Source organism: Amblyomma maculatum, chromosome 1, assembly GCF_055883805.1.
Source record: "Amblyomma maculatum isolate TAMU_Amacu chromosome 1, ASM5588380v1, whole genome shotgun sequence".
Lineage (NCBI taxonomy): Eukaryota > Metazoa > Arthropoda > Arachnida > Ixodida > Ixodidae > Amblyomma > Amblyomma maculatum.
In genome coordinates, this window is record NC_139344.1 from 349,452,484 (window position 1) to 349,463,736 (window position 11,253).

An 11,253-nucleotide genomic window follows, 5' to 3' on the forward strand; every position below is an offset into this window, starting at 1 on the left:
AGAGAGGGCGCTGTCAGTAAATACTTTTAAAGAACGTTAGTAGTTGGAGATTAAGAACGGTAGGGGAGTTATATAATCCTCTCTTGGTTCAAAAAGTTTTGTTCGGAAGCAGAGAAGGTCAGGTCAAGTAGTAACAGTAGAGGAAATGGCGCATGAAACGTCGAGTATGTATTGCAGTTTTGCTCCGTGCTGATACTATTTGGAGGAGGAGATATCTTACTTGCGTGTAAATTTGCGATGGTGCACACTTAAACTTTGGTTCGGTGTAAACGAAGCGGAGATGGGAGGCAACATGACGTTCTAAAAACGCCATTTGAGCTTCACATCACAAATATAGAGATACAGCTGCGAAACTTTAGGAAAGTACCGCGGCAGAAACTACGGGCTTATTCGAGTGCTAATTATATATAGATATATATTAACGTGGCTCACAAAGTAGCATATTGGCACCTGCGTTTTCTAAAAAAGTAGTTTAACACCCGAACAGCCCGGACTACCACGGACTACAGACCAAGCAGAGGCGAGTCGAGCTGAAGCTATGACAGGCTGCGTCACCTGCCGGACGGAGATGCAAAATATTGTTCCGGATGAGTAAGTGGGCGTTTGCGCGGTTGCTTCAAAGATGCTTTCGTGCGCCTGTTGAAAACAGTGCCGCGTACAGTACTTATCCGCTCCCTCGCTAAAAGCACCACCACGGCACCGATAGCATCGCACTCAGGAATGAAAGACAACTTGTTAGTATTTCCACCTTGCTTTCGGTGTTGTCTGTTTTTAAGTCTCTTTGTTTCGACATGCATATCGATCTTGGTTATGAGAGCATTTTTTTTTTCTGTCTTTTTGAAAGGATGCCATTTTTGTTTTGGAGCTACCACATATCGTGTGTGCGGCAAGAGTGGGTATATGCCAAACCTTTTAATCAATGCGAAGATGAGAGTGTGAGAAATGTTGGAAGAAAAGGCTTCTCGAGCGGGATGTCTGCTGCGTACGACAGATGGCACAGCATGTCGTACCCGCTGCAATGCTTGCGTCTGCGAAAACAGTGCAGTCTTTCACTGATCCGGAAAAAAACACACGACATGTGCAGGTGGTAAATTGATTCTCAAATGCAGTTGACCATAATTCACTACTTATTGAGCGATGCTTGCGCTTCCATACATTAGTAGGCTGCGCAGAGGAAATCGAATTTTCCGAGTCCGGTAGCTAAATACGGTAATCTTTGTAGATATATCCTGCTGAAAATTCGAGTATTATTTATGGTGGAAATTTTGACGAACGTGGTGGGAACGACGGGGGCAGTGCTGGAGGCATGTTCGTGATAATTAGAGGCTGTATTTTTTTTATCATAAAAATGCGTCTTTTAGGCGCCAAAATATACAGTTAATCATGTGAGTTGCTCAACGGACGGAGGAAAATAGGCAATTCTAAGCTTTATCAGAAGGGCATTTGATACCAAATCTGAACATTAACCCGGCCGAAATATCTGCCGCAAAGGAATAAAAAAGAAAGCAGCAGGGATGATTTGGGACCTTAACAAAGGCGCGAACCTTAGAAACAGCTTTTCAAGGTTGTCTCACTACATCATACACAATTAAAATCTTTCAGCAGAAAAAATGGGGCGGTCGCTTTCTGCTGAGAGAAATCTTTGAAAATAGTGTTACCAACTTTCTCGAAACACTTTTGCCCTTAATGCCTGGAAACTGGCAATAAAATGCAGGTGCATCCGGCATCAATACTAGTCTCGCGTAAAAACAGTCAATTCCCAGCGAAATAACCGCTTCTCATTACTCAGCACAGTCCGCGACGCTTTGAAGACCCTGAACAGCTGTGGAGCACAAGGCAGCGTTTCTAGCCTTGACTCTTTTATTTGTTGAAAACCCTTAAGGTACTTATAGCAAAAGGTGATATATAATACTATGTCTAGCTCCATAATCGTCCTTTTGTGCAACAAAATTGAAGACAAATAGCGAACCTCTTAAAAGGGGGCTATGCATTTAAATGCTAATCCTAACATCATAAAGATAAATGGCTTCATATATAAGCCTAAAGTATTGATTCGAACAGCCGTTTATAGGCGCTACAAAAAAAGAGAATTAAACGTACTGTCAACAGCCAATTCGTTTTCATATTTCAAATGCTGTGCCTACTGTGCGTTGAAATAGGCATTCACCTAAATCCCGGTCTCTAGTGGCAATTGAAAATACTGGGCTTGCTTGGTAGCTGTGGCCACAACACATCGCGGCGGAATTGGAAAGCTTGGAGGATATATTGCCGGCATGCTGGAGGAGTTGGGAATTCATGGGGGTGACGACGGTGATGAAGCTGTGCTTCATCAGCACAAGGTGGTAAGTGCGGGTGGCTAGACGTTGTTATGGTGACGGGGGAAACTGTGCTGGGATGATGAGAGACGACAGTTTGTAAACATGAAAAGAACACGGGATTCCGAAAATATTCGTTTAAGAAAGAAAATGCCCTACACCGTGGCATCAGAGCATTACTAAGCTACCAAGGATAAGCTTGCGAGAGAAGCAATTTGGGGAAGTGGTGGATTTTTGAGGATGAATTTGGGTCACTGGAACGGAGTAGAGCAGGACTGAGTGTATGTGGTAGGATATATTATATTTCAGAATTTGACTCTTCAGCTCCCAGCAGACGAAGCCACCACGGGATGCGAGACGCTTGTAGGTTTATAAAACGAAGTGTCGTTAGTTTTCGGAACGTTCAAGCCAGTCCAGTTATCCGAGGCATTACCTGTAATAAGCGAGGTAACTGTGGAACATTTAAAGATACTGCTATGAACGTTCTTGTGGCCTATAGTAACAAATTAGGCACTTTAAGCTCCAAGAGCATGTGTGTGTGTCCTCCTCTTCCTGGTCTGTCGTCTGCTATAGCGCTCTTTCTCGGACAATGAATAACCAACTCGCCTAGCAACATACCCAAGAGCATGTTTTCTTTTTTAAGATGGGCGTTGTTCTTGATGAAGTAACAAGTACATTTGTAGTAGCTGCTGAAAATATAATATCGAAATTCTTGAGGCTGTTATGGCGACGGTTGGAATTGTCTGTCCGGAACCCCATAGCAGAGGCTTGCACAGTGAGCTTCGACTCGTTTCGTCCGAAATCGTCAGAGTTGCTTTACCACTCTTCTTTTGTTGCCATTTTATTGATATCCCCGTCGTTGTTGTGGGGAGCTCGTTTACTGTGCCCAAGTATGCGGGATTGAATCCCGGCCGTGGCGGCCGCTTTTAGATGGAGGCGAAAAGCAAGGCACCCGTGTGCTGTGCGATGTCAGTGCACGTTAAAGAACCCCAGGTGGTCGAAATTGTCGGAGCCCTCCACTACGGTGTCTCTCATGGCCTGAGCCGCTTTGGGACGATAAAGCCCCATACCAAATCAAACCAAACCAAGCCATTTTATTGATATCGATTGCCTAATTTTGTTGGCAGGCCCATACAATACTGCATAGTATAGGTTCGCCTCCTCACATCAAAATTTTTGCTACGAGTCAAATGACTCAGTATCGGTAGCGTCCACTCTTTGCGGCTTACTGAAAGTGTTGACCTGAGCTTATGGATATGTAGTTCTCTCTCTTCTAATGCCTTGGCCGGTAGATGGCAGACAGGGCGGAAGTGTATACGTCGGAAGCACTATTTAGCATTGGGACAGGGTTTCTACGAAATCTGAGTTGGGTGCCCAGGAGAGAAATTCACGTGCTCCGGCTATAGTGTGCTCTTGTTTCGTGGGATATGCCCGGGTGACCAGACACCCGAGCTATAGGCGTTTACGTGTGGTGTGGTCGTTACTAGCGTCGCTATCTTGCAGAATTCTAGTGGTTAGTGCTTCTACCCTGCGCTGGAGTTATAACTGTGATACGCTACCTGCGAATGAGTCCGAATTTGAGTTATAGTGTGTTGAAGCTAGGGAAATTAATCGCCCCCTTCTTCCGCGGCCAATGACAGGAATGCACCGAAATAAAAGAAGTGCACGCATTAATGCTAGCTGTATTAATTCGTTCACTACTTTATTTTGGTGCACTACCGAGATAACCGCCATTCTCTGCTCAGGGTCTGTACCATCGAAGAAGAGCATGCCCTCGCGCCCGCAGTAGTCGCCTTGAGTTGTCCTCTCATTTAGATTAGGATGTCGCTTATGCATAATGTGCAGTTGTAAGGAGCAAGCGATATGTAAGTCGCTGAGGGTTGATTGACCCGTCCGTGTAGTAGAGAACTGGACCCACTGTGCCGTGAGGTGAGCCTCAGCCAGATCACTTACCGCGTTGTAGACTCCCTGTCATAAGCGGCGATCCATCGACGTCGCAAGAGAAGGCTCAGGGCTTTCTTGCAGGCCGTTCCGATTATTATGTTGAAGTCTTTTCGATTAATTGAGGTGGAGGCAGGGTGCTGGATCTATACGATGCGGCTGATGACAAAAGCTTGCTTCTATAGCCGGAAACTATCCTTTTGCATCGTCCCTCTTTTCCACGCCGTTATCTGGCTGTCATTTTGGCGAGTTGCTCGTTCATGAGGAGGAGTTTCAGAAGAGCTATAAGGTTATTGCTGTTGTCAATGATGTCCACACCCAGCATCTTGAGGATCTGAACCTATTTGAAAGGAGTATTTTCGACCCAGGTGTCGACGGTGTCTGGATTCTTGAAGAGTTCCAGCTTTTCCAGAGAGCACACTAGCCCGCAGATTAGCACAAGAGCGGTTTAATTGGTCGGATATGCGTGGGGCCTTTGGGCTGTAGTGGGTGTGATCAGACAAATAATGATAATGACATTAGCCCATATACAGCTGCACTACATTGCACAATTGCATAGGCTTGTAGTTGGTCTTCGATAGTTCCAAAACTTCGCGTTGTGGTCCATATGGTTATATCATACGGGCACAGGACATAACGTGTGTTGTGTGCTTGATCGAGAAGGCTTGGGAAATTGATGTGTTGACATTTATAGGAAAAGTTTGGTACCACAGGAAGGTTATTTCATTTTCATCAATATGTTCAAACAATATCTTCCAATACTTCAAGTTGCCACAATACTAAAAGTGATGTCCAAGAATGCTGAACTTCAGACGGTTAGCTCAGATAGAGTAGGGCTTATTTGAAACCAATATGTAAATCGGGGACTTTCCTGTCGATCAGGGTAACATTATGGGCTACGGCCATGGAGGAAGGAAACAACTTAGGAGAGGCCCTTGCCATTCCTTATGCATTGGAGAAAGTGTGGCGGAAGTGACGTCAAAATTTAGGGTTAGCCAAGTCGGGCCATTAGCAACGGCGACGCTGTTGCTATGAAATCTCAGGCCACTAGCAACAGCGTTGCTAAGGGCCCTAGGTACGTGAGCGTCGCGGAGAAAGAGAATGCGGAGGGTAAAGGAGGAGGAGAGACATTGCAGCGTCCGGTCGCGGCGCGGCCACGCCGGCTTCAAAAACATGACGTCAGGGCCTCTCCTAAGTTCCTTCCTTCCTCCATGGCTACGGCGAAGTAACGCCGATGTCGACAGGAGCGCCGCTCGCGGCGAGGAGTGCACGAGCGGCAGGATAAGCTCGCCGCGCCACGCGTGCGGAAGCGGCTGCAATCCGAATGCAGCGAGGACGCTGCTATATTCTCAGTTAGTATGAGACAGCCGATTTTAAACATAAATCGTAGCGTTGGCGCTTCCGCAGACATGGACATTTATTTCTCCATGAACCCTTGCGGCTGTCTCGAGGCAAAAGTTACCTCAGGCAGGATACAGCGCTTGTCGGTTACCGAGGGAAGTGTACGCTATGAATGCAGCATGTATGCAACATCGATTTAAATTCCTTCCCAAAAAGTCATTGAAGAACAGGGAGCAAACATTTCTTTCTCGTTGTGAAGGGAAATGAAGAGGCCTATATCATGCGTGTTATAAAACCGACACTCGGAATAATTGCTAGGCTATCGCTATATTCTTGAAAACATTCTAAAAGGCAAAAAATCGTTCAGAATTTCTGCCTCGCTCTACGTCTATCCTTACAAATACGACAGTTGTACCTGCCGCATTTCATTCCCATTCTAAAGCAAATATATATATATATATATATATATATATATACGCTGATTTGAGAATAAAAAGGCACGAGGAGAAAAATGTCTGCTGCAAAAGCAGATTTTATGGGATGATACTTAGCCAGTTGTACGGTAATTAACAGCTGGCAAACTTTTGGGGCACGTCGGGAAATCGCGAAAAAACGAATTAGTTTACGAAGGTTTTTCCAATATGGCAGATTGTTTTACGTTGCTTTAACGAGCATATTTTTTATATATCGTCGCAAAGATTATCACCCGTCTCCTCAAGGGTGAAAATATTCTAAGTTCTATAGTGGAAGTGTGTAAAGGAAACTTATAGCCTTACTTCTACTTGAATCAGTTGAGTGCCAACTTATAATATTTCATTTCACCTGAGCTAGATCTTAATTAGCAACTGGTTTCTCATTTTCGTGCTATTTTCTTTGTCTCCAAAAATGCTTGTGACGAACATTTCTTATACCTGCATAAACACGCCATACTTGGCTGGTTCATGATCCAAATTTCCATTCTTGAATGAGTAACACAACAACTGAACCATGTCCATATTCTTTAGTGCACTATACCTAACACGGTCAAATCCAGCCACGAATGTTGCGTGAAGCCTCTGCCGAGCACAGGAAAATAATAAAAAAAGCTGTCCGAACTAAGGGGACACGAACACAGAAAATTCTCGTGGGAAACGGACGAATTCCCGTATTTGTCGTAGCGACCGATCACTCCGCGTGCAGCGTGAAACATACTCTCGCGTTGTTCATTGCACTTCATCATCTCCACCAACTTTCATTTTTGGAGAAAAGTTTTTACCCGTGCTACTCTTTTTTTTTTCTTCTCGCGAACTTCCCATAAGGCATATTATATAAAGTTATGTAAATTATTTTCTGCCAGAAACTGGAGAAGACTTTTGCTTTTAGTGTTGTCCGTTTGCCATTTGGAGAAATCCTCCTCCCTTGTCGCCGACAGCCCTACTTCCTGGAGAGTCCGTGTCCTTGACGCCCTAATCCCTGCACTCAGCTTCAGGACTGTGGGAGTATTGTGTTGTCACAAAGTCCCAGAATTCTCGCGCTCTAAATATGCTGAATACGCGGTATCTATGGCACCGCGGCCTATGCGGCTAGGCGCGCGGCGCAGTATGATTCCGTTTTCTCGAAGGTACCGGACCAAAGCATCCGACTGAACAAAAACACGGTTCACGACATGTTTTAGCTGAAATCACTGTTTAAAATGCTGAAAGACGACCATGCATAGGAAGTTCAGGTACTGCGAGCCGTCGAGACATCGAAATTATGCCGCGTCGCCATACGAAGACAACTGAACCGCGTTGCGGCACTGGCCGTACTAGGCACGCACAAACACCCCCTAAAACCCGCCAGAACTGTAATCCCATGTAAGGCTGGCGTTTTTGATCCTCGGAGGAGCTTAATTTGCTGCGTTTCCAGAGGAGCTGGACATCATCTACTTCACTTCATACACACCTCCTTCTTGAAACAAGCGCGCCCAACATTTAAATTGCGTTTGCAAAACGAAAGAACTGACAATTAAAACGCCTATAGCATAAACCGCTGCCGAAAGATTGACTTATCCCGCGCTATCTTTTGCGAAGCTACCAAGTCTGCTAGGCCGGCTTCGCCGCAGCAATCCTGCAACACTTTCACCACTGCTCGCGGGGTTGCGCTGGCTTGCTAGGCTATTGCAACGCCCCTAGCGAATGCCCGTTGCCTATAGGAAAAAAAGAGAGCTAAGCTGTTCTTCAGTCAACTCTTTCGAGCGATGTCTGTATACTCGGTATCTGAGAATGACGTCCATGCTGTAAACTGAGTTCCTCTCGGTCCGAACTCAAAATTTTGGTCGCCCCATTTAATTTGAGAACCAACTCAGTTAACCTGCTCAGCTTGTAAGGTACGCCTTCGCAGAGGCTACATTAGTTTCGGCAATACCGAGGCCAAGCCTGTCATTGTAAAATTGTCGTGGAAGTTGACAAAGCCAACCAGGCTAAACAATGTCTGAAAGAGAGTTGGAAATTTTCGCTGGCAGGCGAACCGCGAGTTTAACACTAGCCAGTCGATTCGTCCGAAAGAGGGTTTCACGGCCAGAAACGAGTCCGTCTAGAATGTGTGGTTATTTTACCCGGCATTGTTTTTTCTCGTCCTCGTTATGTCTTATAAAAAAGTTAAATGAGGTTAATCGTTTTAATGCGGTTGCGTTAAAAGTCCAGTTCACCACCAAATACAGGCATGGGTACCGGCATGGTTCTGATTGGCCGTACGGGTGTCTGACGTCACACAATATGACGTGGCTGATTTGGTAGGAGCGGCCGACTCGGGCCTCTGCTTTCAGATGAGTTAAGACGAGGATCAGCCTTAAATGACCCTTGCATTTCGAGTCATGCTCACTACACCTAGGCCACGCACGGACGTTAGTACGGTTTGGTTAAGCCTGGTTAAGCCTGGTTATGTCCGGTGGAAATTTCATATAAGACTGAATGCTAAAGAGTAGGTATAAAATAGCAAAGCAAAAAATTCGAAGAGAAACCCTTTAATGAGAAACAGGCAATTTAGCCGGCGTTTAGGATTCGCTGGTAGCTTAATGTGCATGTGACAGGAAAATGGGGAAAGACGAGAGAAGAGCGGTGTGGAAAATAAAAAAAATAAACGAGGGAAAAGTTGAAATGAGGCCATTAAATGCGTACTAGAGTGCATCGTCAAGCAATGTTAAGCTGTATATTAATTCAGGGATTTGTAATTAGTCGAGTAGCAAAGTCCATGTAACGATCAAGGGTCTGCAAGGAAAGTTAATTGGCAAACGGGAGCCAATAACGCTGTCTCATCATACCCTTAAAGGGAACTTTTAAGTGTATCCACAGGTGTCAGTAATAATCGTGGCATTGATTCATAAATCTTGCAAATTTTTGCGAAGCATGAAGAAGATTAATTTGTGATATTCTATCTCTTTACACCGAGACTCGGTATGGTGCCTGAAATAGAGTGCATATATCCATCAATGTCTGCTTAATTTCTCAATTCGTTGATCGCAGAATAGTGCTTGAGCAAAAAGAAAAAAAAAAAACAAAAAAACACGAGGATGTGTAAGCTTCGCCAGAGTGCCTTTACGGACACCACCTTTTCATTCCACAAATGTTTGGCAGTGAAGAATTAGCAGAGAGTTTGGGAAAGTATTAGACGTTCTTACATGGTTTGGTTTTTGTGGAAATGAAGGCGCGGTATTTTTTCGTTCACGGTCTTACTTCTCGATGGACACGTACACTTACAAGAAACGCCATACACTTGGAGGTACATATGTCCTCTGTTCAAATCCCTGTGGCAAAGAAGCCTACTAGTTGACAAGCAGAAAGATGCTAAGTTGAGAATTGAAATAGTATGACACTGCCCCGAATGCTGCGCGACGAACGGTTCCGTTACTCTTGCGATCTGAAATCCCATCCACTCTCTTCCGACACGTTTTTCTGAATTGCTGTGACGGCGACGGCAGCGGCTACAGCGACTCCTTTTGGACCGAACGAGCACTGTATACGCTTCGCGTAGAAGTTACAATGGCTCGCATATCTTCCTTTCGACTTCCCAGATATTCCTCATCCGTGTCTGACCCCAACAAGCATCATTCGCGCTCGCGCTCGATACGTGGTCCCCGAGCTCTCAAAATGTGCTCGCACGCACTTGTGCGCCTTCGAGCGCCAGGAAGCGAAGAGAACGGTCCATCCATAGACACGCACTGCTACAGAGTCGCTCGTCACGGCAGGCGGAACCGGCGTTTAATTAGGAACTCCTGACCTTCTCCCTCGCGATACCCTCTCTCTCTCACGCACACACTGTTTGCACCGGATTCGATCTCGTGAAAGTCGGGGGCCCGATGTGTCGCCGTCGCCAGATGCAAACAACATTCACGCGCATACGCCGCAGGCACGCGACTGTAGCGGGGCTTGACGCTGCCTCCATCGCGCCAGCAGCTCCTTGCACTTCTCTGTCGGTGTGGAAACAGAGCACGCGAAACTCTTCACTAAAGGGAAGGAGCAGTCGGTGGGCCGCGTTGGAAGCGGTTCGGATTGGGGAAGAACAACGGACGAGAAGCGAAGGTGGCGGAGAAAGGGGAGGGGGCGAGGTTCCGTGCGGATAGAGACAGGAGTCGACGGGCTTAGGCAAGCGCGATCGTCAAGCTGTCAGATATCGAACTGTGTGCGCAGTCGTGTTTGGGTGGAGGCCTGTTGCCTACACTGCAGCTCGCTGTAACCTCATGTGCACGAGCTCACGGGTGAGAAAAAAAAATGTATATACAGAGCGATCTTTCTAGAACTTTATGCGCTGAACTGTCAGTGCGTCCTCTGCGGAAACTCGATGAAAGCAAAGGTGTAGAAAGTCTTTGAGGCATGAACTTTGCGGGCCCCGTTTCTTAGAAAGAATGCCTGGGAAGAAACGGTGAACTTTGAGGTGACCTCAATGAGAAGGAACTATACAAAAAGCGGTCGCATTTGATATTCGCCCGTGAGGCATGACTTAAAATATCGTCTTCCCTTGTGTAGCTATAACATTCATATATATATTTTGCGGTGCACCTCTTGCCATCGCTGCTATGGCGCGGGGCACAACAACAGCCTGGAGGTGTTTCAGTGACGGAAAAAGAAGGTCCTGATCTATGTTTAAAGACATGCTAGGCATAAGGACTGCTCAAGAGACTGACTCAGCATATTATGAAAGAGCACTAAACAAGGGTAGAGGAGGGGGAGGGGAGGAGAGGGAAAGGGAAGCCTCAGTTCGCAGGTCGAGCCTGCGAACTGAGGCTTCCCCCCCCCCCCCCCCCCTCTACCCTTGTTTAGTGCTCTTTCGTACCGTGTAATCATCTTCTTCCTCTCGTTCTACTCAGCATATGTTTGTTATTTTAATTTTTGAAGTTACCTCCAGTTCTTTCCATGTCCAACCAAGATTCTCGCAAGCTTGCGCAAAACACATCGAGATGGAACTTTTACGTTGGCACGACAGCCTCTGCACCGGAGCTTGAGAGAGATGTCTTTTCAGATAAGAAAGTATCGACTTAAAGTAGCAAATCCTTCAATATGTCACGAATGCGCACGGTAGACCAGATATCTCGTGAAATATAGCCTGTCCTATGCGTTAAACGATGTAAGAAGGGAATAAAGCTGTGCAGGGGCGCAACCGAAATACGGCCGAAAAGTAGAAACAGGACCAAAGGGCGCAG